Consider the following 12,669-nt stretch of genomic DNA (forward strand, 5'->3'; position numbering starts at 1 on the left):
CACGGGATTCTCCAGGCAAGAATACTGGAGTGGGTTGCCAAGATAAAGAGGTTTAAAATGATAAACTTTCTGAAATAATATAGCCTTAAAAGGAAGAAAGGGTTCCTTTCTTTACTAACAATCTTTTATTTTCTTGGTCTACATTTCAAATTTTTATTGCAATATTTTAAGAATAAATAAGTTATTATGCCTAATTCTCCAGAATCCTAATTAAGAATAGATTTCACAGGCTTTCCAAACGGCCACAAAAAAAAAAAGAAACCAGACCATTAAAGATTGGTTATCCTACTAAATCTTTGCTTAGCTCAGTGTTGCATCTGTCACATTTTCTCCTTTTCAAGAAAATGTATGCTTACTTAAAAAAAAAATTTACATTACATCTAGTTATGTTACATTTTATGCAAACTACACTCCAAAAAGTATATAATAATTTAGCTCAAAAGTAGGAAGGCAAACATTTGTTAACTCTCACAAGTTTAAAAACAATTTTAAGAATATCTATGTTTGCATTCACTGTGAGGGTTCGTTATAGGACGGACACAGATATGACACTTCAGGTCTAATCCAATGTTACTCTGTGTGAGAATGGGTCACTGTGTGTACTAGAAAATATAACAGGTTACAGAATACACATATAAAACAAGGTACACTTTGAGTTTACTGCATAAAATGTAATTAAAGGTGAAAGTGAAAGTTGCTCAGTCGTGTCCAACTCTTTGCAACCCCATAGACTAAATAGTCCATGGACTTCTCCAGGCCAGAATACTGGAATGGGGAGCCACTCCCTTCTACAGGGGGTCTTCCCAACCCAGGGATCAAACCCAGGTCTCCCACATTGCAGGAGATTCTTTACCAGCTGAGCCACCAAGGAAGCCCAAGAATACTGGAGTGGGTAGCCTATCTCTTCTCCCAGCAGATCTTCCCAACCCAGGAATCAAATCAGGGTCTCCTGCATTACAGGTGGATTAAGGATAACTCACTCAAAATAGATCCAACAGTGTCTAATTTAAATTATACTGAAGCTGTTTTAAATACTACATTTGGAAAAACAAATATACAGGGCATTTAAATGATTATATGATTACAAAAGAGATAATACTAATAATAAACTGACAAATTGCAAAAACATGCATACAAATATAATCTAGGAAATCCTAAAAGTTCCATCAACTACAAGCATCCTTTAACATATGTTTGTTACAACTTTTAGATGCCACTATCCAGCAAGCACACATAATAAAATTTAGAAACAAGACTCTAAGCAATTTCATTAGGCTCCAGATATCAATACAATGGCAACAGTATCACCCAAAATAAAAACAGAGTTGCTTTGGTTATATACTGTTGTGGTTTTTTTGTGTGTAAATACACTCAAGGATTTCCCACCAGACTGGGTCCAGCTAATCAGTTGTCTGCCCATCTATTAAGTGCCAACTTTAAAAAGTTACACTATGTCCAGCAGGGAGCAGTATTACAACATCCATAAGACTTAATGCCAACATGAAACAGACAGAAGAAAATGAAGGGGGGGGGGGGAAACCCACTTACCATAGGTCTTTACAACAATACATTGAATTTTTAGAGTATTTACAGGGCTTCCAGAAAAAAACACCTAAAGCATGTCTCAAAGCAAATATAGGTGATCCATAGTATCAGGATTCCTAAAACAGGAAATCAGAATTATATTAGGCAAAGGTGTCTTTCAACCATATTTAGTTGAATTAGTACATAATATGACTAAATGTCTCTCAGTAACTAAAGTGCCATCTTCCTTAGTGGATCAATGAGATTTGGAAGTCAGATATTCAATGACACTTCAGGTCAAGTGATTTTAAAAAGCAGAATTTTATTTTATTTACCAGAGAATTTAAGTAGAAGGTGGTCAGTGGATGTCATGATATGTCAATCAACCCAGAGAAAACTGTGGTCAAGGACTTACTTACAGGAGTTGATAAATCAACCATATACAGTGTTGATATATCAAGCCCTTCTAAACAATTTGCAGGTTATAGAGAGGATATGACATTCATTTCTGCATGTCAGCATGAGTGAATATCTAGGGTTAATTTTAAGAATAAAAAGGCAACAGAGAAGCAGCTTGTAATGCTGATATGTTAAGATTGATTAGCCAGATATTTACTGAATATGAGTAATGCACATGATATTGTAAAAAAATTCTATGACCAGTCACAATATGTCAAAGGCAAAACATATTATGTTTGATATTCTAGATGTCAAAACCTGCCTCATATTCAATGATAATAACTCCACGTCAGTTCTTATGACTGAGGAAATAATGTATCACCACTTTCTTTTTCTTTTTTTTTTTAGGCCACACCATGCAGCATGCAGGATCTTAGTTCCCAGACCAGAGACTAAACCTGTGCCCCCTGCATTTAGAGTGTGGAGTCTTAACCACTGAACCACCAGGGAATCCTAATGTATCACCACTTTTACCTGAAACATTAAATAGTTTGCCTTATGTGTGTTTACATGCAAAATTTCACTGTTTACACTAAAAACCAAATTTTTGCCATTGGAAAAAGATAACATATGAATATTTACCTTGATATAGATATATAATAAAGTAGTTTATGTAATATAAAAAACATTCACTTGAAATGTAATGAATAATCCTACTATTTTTTTCAGAGAAAATGACTTGATGGCTGGTAGAAACGGAGATATTAAGGAGATTTTGGTGAATGTGCAGAAAGAAGTAAATAGGATAGATTCTCCATCATCTTAGAGAATATGTGTGTCAGGAACAGAATGATCCAGAAATAGGAACATTGAAGGGGCTTCTGGTGAAGTCTCAAAAATGGAATAAGACATTATTGAACAGGACAGGAAAGGCAGCCTTTGTTACAATGTGGCAAAACTGAAATGAATTCTAATATTGTGTGAAAAGGAGAACTTATAAGTGATAAACCTGGATGTTTGGTTGAGATTTCCAAGCAAAATATTGAAGGCATGTACGGCTTTCTCCTTGCTGTTTATGGTAAAATGTGAAAGAGAGTATTAAACTGAGGAAGGATAAAGAAGAAAAGGAGATAAATTGAGGAAGTTAAGCAAAAAGAAATCATTACTTGATGATTTAGAAAATTTTTAGCGTGTCTAGATTGTAAAAAATGTTAACATCACAAATTATTAGGAAAATGCAAGTCAAAACCACAAATGAGATACAACTTCAAATTCATTAGAATGGCTATCACCCAGTAAAGAACCAAAGTTGCTGCTGCCAAGTCGCTTCAGTCGTATCTGACTCTGTGCGACCCCATAGACGGCAGCCCACCAGGCTCCGCCATCCCTGGGGTTCTCCAGGCAAGAATACTGGAGTGGGTTGCCGTTTCCTTCTCCAGTGCGTGAATGGGAAAAGTGAAAGTAAAGTCGCTCAGTCGTGTCCGACTCTTAGCGACCCCATGGATTATAGCCTACCAGGCTCCTCCGTCCATGGGATTTTCCAGGCAAGAGTACTGGAGTGGGGTGCCACTAGGACATAATAGAAATTGGAACCTCTGTGTATTGCTAGAAGGAATACAAAATGATTATGTCACTGTGGAAAACACATTGGCAGTTCTTCACAAAGTTAAACATACAATTCAGCAATTCTACTCCTAGGTATATACCTAAACAAACTCTAACAGATACTCAAACTCCAACAGATACTCAAACTCCAACATTAGTTACATTATCCACAATAGGCAAAAAGATGGAAACAGGACAAGAGCCTGCCAACAGCTGTATGGATAAGCAAAATGTGCTATCACAATGAAATATTATACAGCCACAAAAAGGAATGAAGTTCTGATACATGATATAAGATGGATGAACTTTGAAAAACACTGCTAAGTGAAAAATATTATGCAAATGTTAACAAAGAACAAATATTACATGATTCCTTATGTCAGGTATGTAGACAGGCAAACTCACAGAGACAGGAAATAATACAAAGCTACCAGAGACTGCAGTGATGGAGTGGGAAGTTACTGCTCAATGAGTAAAATGTTTTCATTTGGGATAATGAAAAAGTTCTGGAAAAAGATAGTGACAGAGTTTACACATCATAAAAATAGCAAATGCCACTGAACTGCACACTTAAAAAATTGATAATAATAATAAATCTTGTACTACGTATATTTTGGGGTTTCCTTGGTGGCTCAGACGGTAAAGAATCCACCTGCAATGTGGGAGACCCAGGTTCGATCCCTGGCTTGGGAAGATCCCCTGGAAGAGGGCATGGCAACCTACTTCAGTTATTCTTGCCTAGAGAATCCCCAAGGACAGAGGAGCCTGCTAGCCTGCAAAATGTTGGAAACGACTGAGCAACTAAGCACACATGCATACTTTTGTCACAAAAAGCTTTTTTCCTATGAAAAAAGGGACCAAGATCTTGAGTCAGCTGAGAAGGTTAACATAATGACTTCAATTAGAGAATTAAGACCGGGCTACTGATAAGCTCTAAATGGAACAATTCTAAAGTTCAGTGAGGGAAAATGATCATCATATATGATAGTAATTCATTAATTCCATACGAGTTTATTTAGGAAATGTTAACAGAAAAAGGAGCCTGGCATGCTGCAGTCTATGGGGTCACAAACAGTCGGACACAACTCAGCAACTAAATAAAATAAAACAATAGAAAAAGGAAGCATGACTTGCTCTTCAAATTTTTTAAAAATAATCTTAGAATATCAAACAGACTACAAAATTAATTTCAAATCTTTCATTCTAGAGAATGATAAAACTATAATACAACACAGACTTTATCTTGTTTTTAACCTTCCATTTTGGGGAATGAAAAAACACAAAAGGTAAGATGCCCTTAAAATCCAAAAGATTTTTAAAAGAAAATGTTTTTTAATGATTAAAAATCTTGTTTCAGTGCTGGACAACTCTGATAGAAAGTTCTTTAATCTGAGTTGAAAATGAAATTTCTATGCTCTGGAGAAACAAAGGGTCTAATTTCTCTTTCACAAGGTTAAGATAGGTCTTCTGAAACTCAAAATCATTCATCTCTGAGTTAAATATGTCCCACTTACTATCCGCTGTTTCATATCACAGTCTCTAACCATAATGCTTTCTCTGAATTTACTCATTTTAGCAAGACAAATATGCCTCATTGCTTAGGCAAATATTCAACCATAAATTGGCTAAATAAAGGGCTAATTTAGAAGGATACAAATGCTGAGTTTGGGCCCAGGTACAAACAGTAAATAAAAGCCTGAATTTTGTCATGAGACAGTTCCCGAGCTCTATCATTTACTAGCTATGTGACAATGATGGTTAATTTTACGTGTCAACTTGACTGGGCCACGCAGCGTCAGGATATTTCAGTTCAGTTCAGTTCAATTCAGTCACTCAGTCATGTCTGACTCTGCGACCCCATGGACTGCAGCACGCCAGGCCTCCCTGTCCATCACCAACTCCAGGAGTTTGCTCAAACTCATGTCCATCGAGTCAGTGATGCCATCCAACCATCTCATCCTCTGTTGTCCCCTTCTCCCTCTGCCTTCAATCTTTCCCAGCATAAGGGTCTTTTCCAATGAGTCAGTTCTTTGTATCAGGTGGTCAAGATATTTGATCAAACATTATTCTGGGTGTTACCGTGAGGGTGTATTTGGATGACATCAACATTTCAGTCCTCAGAATAAGTAGACTGTCCTCCCCAATGTGGGCAGATCTCATCCAATTCATTGAAGGTCTGATTAGAATGAAAGGCTGAGCCTTAGACCACTAAGAGGAAGTGAAAAGCATCAACATATTAGAGACTGTGAAAACTTTCTAAAAGAGCATAATAGTGCTAGGTAGAACATGACAAAAAGAGCAACAGTCTAGCATAGTGTTTAGTAAACAATGGTTCACAGGGCAAACTTCCAGGCTACCCCCTGCCATTGTATACCCTGCAAACTAAGACTAGTTTTTATACTTTCAAATTGCTCAAAGAAAAGAAGAATATTTTGTGACATGTTAAAACTATATGAAATTCAAATTTTAATTTTCATAAGCAAAGCATTATTAAGACACAGCTGTACTCATTTTTTAATATAAAATTGCATTTTAATGGTAGTGTTAAAAAGGGATCAAAGAGGACATATGACCTACAAAACCTGAAACACTTACTATTTGGTTTCCTAAAAAGCAAGCTGACACCTGGCCAACTACACACACAGGATGTTCAGGGAAGATGGAACATTTCTTCCTGTGGCAAAGGCTGAATCAATATTTGAGAAGGATAAAAATGGTTTAACCTGCCTGAGAGGAAGTTAGGTGAATGAAAGTATGGTGTTTGAAAATCTAGGATAGGAGCCTCCTTATCAGGCTATTAGAAAAAGGCCTGTCCTCTCTGTTTGTTCTCTGCTTATCCTCCTTGATCAAAACACATCAATGAGTAAGTCCTACCTATACCCAGTAGGCCTGGCGTGCTGCAATTCATAGGGTCGCAAAGAGTCGGACATGACTGAGCGACTGAACTGAAGTGACCTATACCCAAAGCAACCTACAGATTTAGTGCAATCCCTATCAAAACACTCATGATATTTTTCACAAAACTCAAAGAACTTCATAATTTATATGGAACCACAAAAGACCCTAAACAGCCACAGCAACCTCAACAAAAAAAGAACAGATGAAGGTTTCACATTCACTGACTTCAGACTATACTACAAAGCTACAGTAATCAAAACAGTATGGTACTGGCACAATAACAGAACTATATATCAATGGAACATAACAGAGAGCCCAGAAATAAACCTACATATCTATGGTTAACTAATCTATAACAAAGGAGGTAAGAACATACAGTGGAGAAACAAACAGTCTCTTATAGAGTGATGCTGGGAAAACAGGAACAGCTACATATAAAAGGGCAAAATTAGAACATTTTCCCATACCGTATACAGGAATAACATCAAAATAAATTAAAGACCTAAATCGAAGACCAGAAACCGCAAAACTCCTAGAAGAAAACAGCAATACACTGTTTGACATAAACTGCAGCAATATTTTTTAGATCTGTCTCCTAAAACAAACAGAACAATAGCAAAAATAAACAAATTGGATCTAATTAAAGTTAAAAGCTTTTACAGAGCAAACGAAATCATTGACAAAACAAAAAGAAAATCTACTAAATTTGAGAAAATATTTGCAAATGATACGATTGCTAAGGGGTTAATATCCAAACTATATAAACAGCTTAAAACAATTCAAAATAAAAACAAAAACACCCAAACAAGCCAATTTTTTAAATGCGCAGAAGATCTGAATAGATATTTTTTGAAAGAAGACATACAGATGACCAACAGGCACCAAGAAAAGATGCTCAATGTTAGTAATTATAAGAAAAATGTCAAAACCACAATGAGATATCACCTCACAACTGTCAGAAAGGCTACCGCCAAAAAGACCACAAATAACAAATGTCAGTAAGGAGTTTGAGAAAAGGAGACTCTCATGTGCTGGTGGTGAGAATGTAAACTGCTACAGTCACTATGGAAAACAGTATGGAGATGCCTCAAAAAACTTAAAATAGAACTATAAGATCCAGCAATTCCACTCCTGGATATATATTCAAAGAAACCAAAAACACACAATTTGAAAAGATATATGCACCCCATCGCTCATTAGTCAATTCAGTCACTCAGTCGTGTCCATCTCTTTGTGACCCCATGGACTGCAGCATGCCAGGACTCCCTGCCTATCACCAACTCCTGAAGCTTGCTCAAACTAATGTTCAAGTCAGTGATGCCATCCAACCATCTCAGCCTCTGTCGTCCTCTTCTCCTCCTGCCTTCAATCCTTTCCAGCATCAGGGTCTTTTCCAATGAGTCAGTTCTTCGCATGAGGTGGCCAAAGTATTGGAGCTTCAGCTTCAACATCAGTCCTTCCAATGAATATTCAGGACCGATCTCCTTTAGGATGGACCTGTTGGATCTCCTTGCTGTCCAAGGGACTCTCAAGAGTCTTCTTCAACACCACAGTTCAAAAGCATCCATTCTTTGGCACTCAGCTTTCTTTATAGTCCAATTCTCACATCCATACACGACTACTGGAAAAACCATAGCTTTGACTAGACAGACCTTTGTTGGCAAAGTAATGTCTCTGCTTTTAATATGCTGTCTAGGTTGGTTATAGCTTTTCTTCCAAGGAGCAAGTGTCTTTTAATTTCATGGTTGCAGTCACCATCTGCAGTGATTTTGGAGCCCAAGAAAATAAAGTCTGTCACTGTTTCCATTTTCCATTGCTCATAGCAGCATTATTTACAATAGTCAAGATAAGAAAGCAATGTAAGTGTCAATCAACAGATGAATGGATAAGGAAGATACAAAAATGCAATTTTGCCATTTGCAACAACATAAACAGTCCAGGAGTGTATTTTACTTAATGAAATAAGTCAGACAGAGAAAGATAAATACTGTATGTTATCAATTAATGTGGAATCTAAAAGTAAAGTGAATAAACACAACAAAATGGAAACAGACTCACAGATATAGAGAATAAACTAGTGGTTACTAGTGTGGAGGGCTGGGAGAAGGGAAAACAGGGGTAGGGGATTAAGAGGTATAAACTCCTGTGTATAAAGTACAGAAGCTACAAGGATATACTGAACAGTAAGGAAATATAGCCAATATTTTATAATAAATTTAAATAGAGTATAACCTATAGAAATATTGAATCACTATATTATACACTGAAACTAATATATTACTATAAATCAACATGCTTTAACAACAACAAAATTATTAAGTCCTACCTACCCACAAGGAATTTCCATCAGGATTCTTTCCAGTTAGGGTAAAGATTTGCTAGAAAAACAAAATAAGAAAAAGTCCATTCCAGTTATCTACATTATTCAACTGGTCATATATCAACACAAATTAACAACTAAAGATCACCAACATTTAAGAAAATCACAAGAATGAAAAATAAGGCCCATGATGAAACACAGAACAAGTAACTCTGGAAAAATCAGAGGTAATTCATGAAGGAAAAGAAAATAATTGTATTTAACACCTTCAGAGATATTAGGTAAGATACTGTATTTAACAGACAATGGGCCTATAAAAGAGTAGAATTAAAAGAACAAAGATGAGAATTTAAAGAAATTTAAAACAATGCCGGTGCACCACCACCTTCCCCATATATACAAAAAACATAAAATTTGAAACAAAAGTTGAAGAAATACAGAAGAATAACCCAAAGAGGGTAATGATCTCTCTAAAATGTTATAGGAAAAGACTACTTTCTCCCATCCAAAAAACACACATACACACACACACACACACACACACACACACACGAGGAAAAACAATGGAAAGGACCCAGGGAATACAGAGCAGGAAAAGAAAAATAAATAGTCCTTAGATACATCTTTGATGTAGAGCAGAGGTTGTGAAACTAGGGCCCAATAAGCCAAATCCTGCTCACTCTATTTTAGCAAATGAGGTTTTACTGGAACACAGTCATGCTCACTCATTTACATATTGTCTAAGGTTGCTTTTTTGCTACAATCACAGCGCCAAGTAGTTGCAACAAGGACCATATGGTCTGCAAAGTCTGAAATAATTACTATTTGGTTTTCATAGAAAAATTTTGCTAAATATTGATTTAGCGTTATATAGCAGCAACTGGTAAAAAGTAGCTTTGAAATTTAAAAAATTAAAACAAAATTAAAAATTCAGTTCTCAGTCATAGCAGCCACATTACAAGTATTCAAAAGTCAAATGTATGTAATGGCTATTATACTGGTCAGTGTAGATACAGAATATTTCCATCAACACAGGAAGCACTACCTGACAGGGTTTACCTGGAAATTATTATCGATCACTACAGCTATATTTTAATTCTTGCTCCTAAAAGTGCTACAATAAGGGGGAGGGCAGTCAAGATGGTGAAATAGGTCACAGAAGTCATCTCTCCTCACAAGTACATCAAGGATATGTCTACAAATGGAACAATTCTCACAGAACACCTGCTGAACATTAGTGGAAGACTTCAGACACCTAAAAGGACAAGAAAAATCCCCTCACAACCGGGTAGGAAAAAGACAGACAGAAAGGAGGAATCAAAAAAGAGACCAGCACCCCTGGTGGGAAGCTGAAGGTAAGGAGAGGTTCCTGCACCAAGAAAGATCACCTCATGGTGGGGGAAGTCAGCTGGGACAAAATGGCAACTTTAGGGGATCATGGGAGAACACAAAGGACAGTTAGTGGAAGAAACCATAAACAAGATGAAACGCTAACCCTCAGAATGGGAAAAAGTATTTACAAGCGAAGCAAGTGAAAAGAAAATAATCTCCAAAATATACAAACAGCTCATGCAGCTCAATATAAAAAAAAACAACTCAGTCAAAACATAGGTGGAAGACCTAAATGGCATTTCTCCAAAGACACACAAATAACCAACAAATACATGAAAAGATGTTCAACAACACCAGACAGTCAATACCCAAATCAACTATCTTCTTTTCAGTTGAAGATGGAAAAGCTCTATATGATCAGCAAAAACACAATCGAGAGCTGACTGTGGCTCAGATCATGAACTCCTTATTGTAAAATTCAGGCTCAAACTGAAGAAAGTAGGGAAAATCACTAGGCCATTCAGGTATGACCTAAATCAAATTCTACATGACTTCACAGTGGAGGTGACAAGATTAGACCTGGTAGACAGAGTACCTGAAGAACTATGGATGGAGGTTCATAACACTGTACAGGAGGCAGTGATCAAAACCATCCCAAAGAAAAAGAAATGCAGAAAGGCAAAGTCGTTATCTGAGGAAGCTTTACAAATAGCTGAGGAAAGAAGAAAAGTGAAAGGCAAGGAAGAAAGGGAAAAGATATACCCAACTGAAGGCACAGCTCCAGAGAACAGAAAGGAGAGATAAGAAGGACTTCTTACATGAGCAATGCAAATAAACAGAGAAAAGCAACAGAATGGGGAAGACGAGATATCTCTTCAAGAAAACTGGAGAAATCAAGGGAACATTTCATGCAAAGATGGGCATCATAAAGGACACAAATGGTAAGGACCTAAAAGCAGAAGAGATTAAGAACAGATGGCAAGAATACACAGAAGAACTATGCAAAAAAGATTTCAATGACCTGGATAACCACGGTGGTGTGGTCACGCACCTAGAGCTGGACATCCTGGAGTGTGAAGTCAAGTGGGCCTTAGGAAGCATTACTACAAACAAAGCTAGTGGAAGTGATGGAATTCCAGCTGAGTTATTTAAAACCATAAAAGATGATGCTGTGAAAGTGTTGCACTCAACAAGTCAAGATTGAAAAAGGTCAGTTTTCATTCTAATTCCAAAAAAGGGTAATGCCAAAGACTGTTCAAACTACCCTACAGTTGCCCTCATTTCACATGCTAGCAAGGTTATGCTCAAAATCCTTTAAGCGAGGCTTCAGTAGTATATGAACTGAGAACTTCCAGAGGTATAAGCTGGATTAAGAAAAGGCAGAGGAAGAAGAGATCAAATTGCAACATTCCTTGGATCATGGAGAAAGAAAGAGAATTTCCAAAAATATCTACTTCTGCTACATGGACTATGCTAAAGCCTTTGACTGTGTAGATCACAACAAACTGAGGAAAGTGTCCAAGAGATGGCAGTACCAGGACACCTTACCTGCCTCCTAAGAAACCTGTAATCGGGTCAAGAAGCAACAGTTAAAACCAGACATGGAACAGTTGACTGGTTCAAAACTGGGAAAGGAGTACAAAAGGCTGTATATTGTCACCCTGCTTATTTAACTTCCATGAAGGGTATATCATGCAAAATGCTGGGCTGTATGAATCCCAAGCCGGAATCAAGACTGCCAGGAGAAATATCAATAACCTCACATATGCAGATGATACCACTCTAACGGCAGAAAATGAAGAGGAATGAAAGAGCTTCTTTAAAACTCAACATTCTGATCCCATCACTTCATGGCAAATAGATGGGGAATAGTGGAAACAGTGACAGACTTCATTTTGGGGGGCTCTAAAATCACTACAGATGGTGACTGCAGCCATTAAATTAAAAGATGTCTGTTCCTTGGAAGAAAAGCTATGACCTACCTAGACAGCATATTAAAAAGTAGAGACATTACTTTGCCAACAAAGGTCTGTCTAGTCAAAGCTACGGTTTTTCCAGCAGTCATGTATGGATGTGAGAGTTGGACTATAAAGAAAGCTGAGTGCTGAAAAATTGATACTTTTGAACTGTGGTGTTGAAGACTCTTGAGAGTCCCTTGGACTGCAAGGAGATCCAACCAGTCCATCCTAAAGGAAATCAGTCCTGAATATTCATTGGAAGGACTGACGTTGAAGTTGAAACTACAATACTTTGCCCACCTGATGCAAAGAACTAACTCATTAGAAAAGACCCTGATGCTGGGAAAGATTGAAGGTGGGAGGAGAAGGGAAGACAGAGGCTGAGATGGTTGGATGGCATCACCGACTCGATGGACATGAGTGTGAGTAAACTCCGGGAGTTGGTGATGGACAGGGAAACCTGGTGTGCTGCAGTCCATGGGGCAGCAAAGAGTCAGACACAACTGAACTGAACTGAAAGAGCCTCCTGAAGAGGATGAAAGAGGACAGTGAAAAAGATGGTTTGAAACTTAACATTCAAAAATTATGATCTGGCATATGGTTCCATCACTTCATGACAAATAGAAGGGGAAA

At 37.3% G+C, this 12,669-nt stretch overlaps 1 protein-coding gene across 31 annotated transcripts in view; it reads right to left on the reverse strand.

The window, feature by feature from the left end:
- Positions 1-12,669, reverse strand: part of IMMP1L (inner mitochondrial membrane peptidase subunit 1) — a 79,047-nt gene that overhangs the window by 59,043 nt on the left and 7,335 nt on the right. For 5 of the 31 annotated variants that reach the window (XM_081544103.1, XM_081544117.1, XM_081544120.1 and 2 more), the window contains exons 2-4: positions 8,757-8,804; positions 5,608-5,736; positions 1,549-1,661 (exon numbers count right to left, since the gene is read on the reverse strand). The exons of 4 other annotated variants lie outside the window; for them this stretch is intronic. The gene's annotated coding sequence lies outside the window, so the exon portion shown is untranslated. Of the gene's footprint in view, positions 1-1,548; positions 1,662-5,607; positions 5,737-7,755; positions 8,185-8,756; positions 8,805-12,669 lie in introns of all 31 variants that reach the window. 22 more of the 31 variants (XR_014069377.1, XM_081544116.1, XM_081544105.1 and 19 more) reach the window with 7 other exon arrangements.

Source organism: Giraffa tippelskirchi, chromosome 11 (genome assembly GCF_054371585.1).
Source record: "Giraffa tippelskirchi isolate mGirTip1 chromosome 11, T2T-mGirTip1v1.2.pri, whole genome shotgun sequence".
Taxonomy (NCBI): domain Eukaryota; kingdom Metazoa; phylum Chordata; class Mammalia; order Artiodactyla; family Giraffidae; genus Giraffa; species Giraffa tippelskirchi.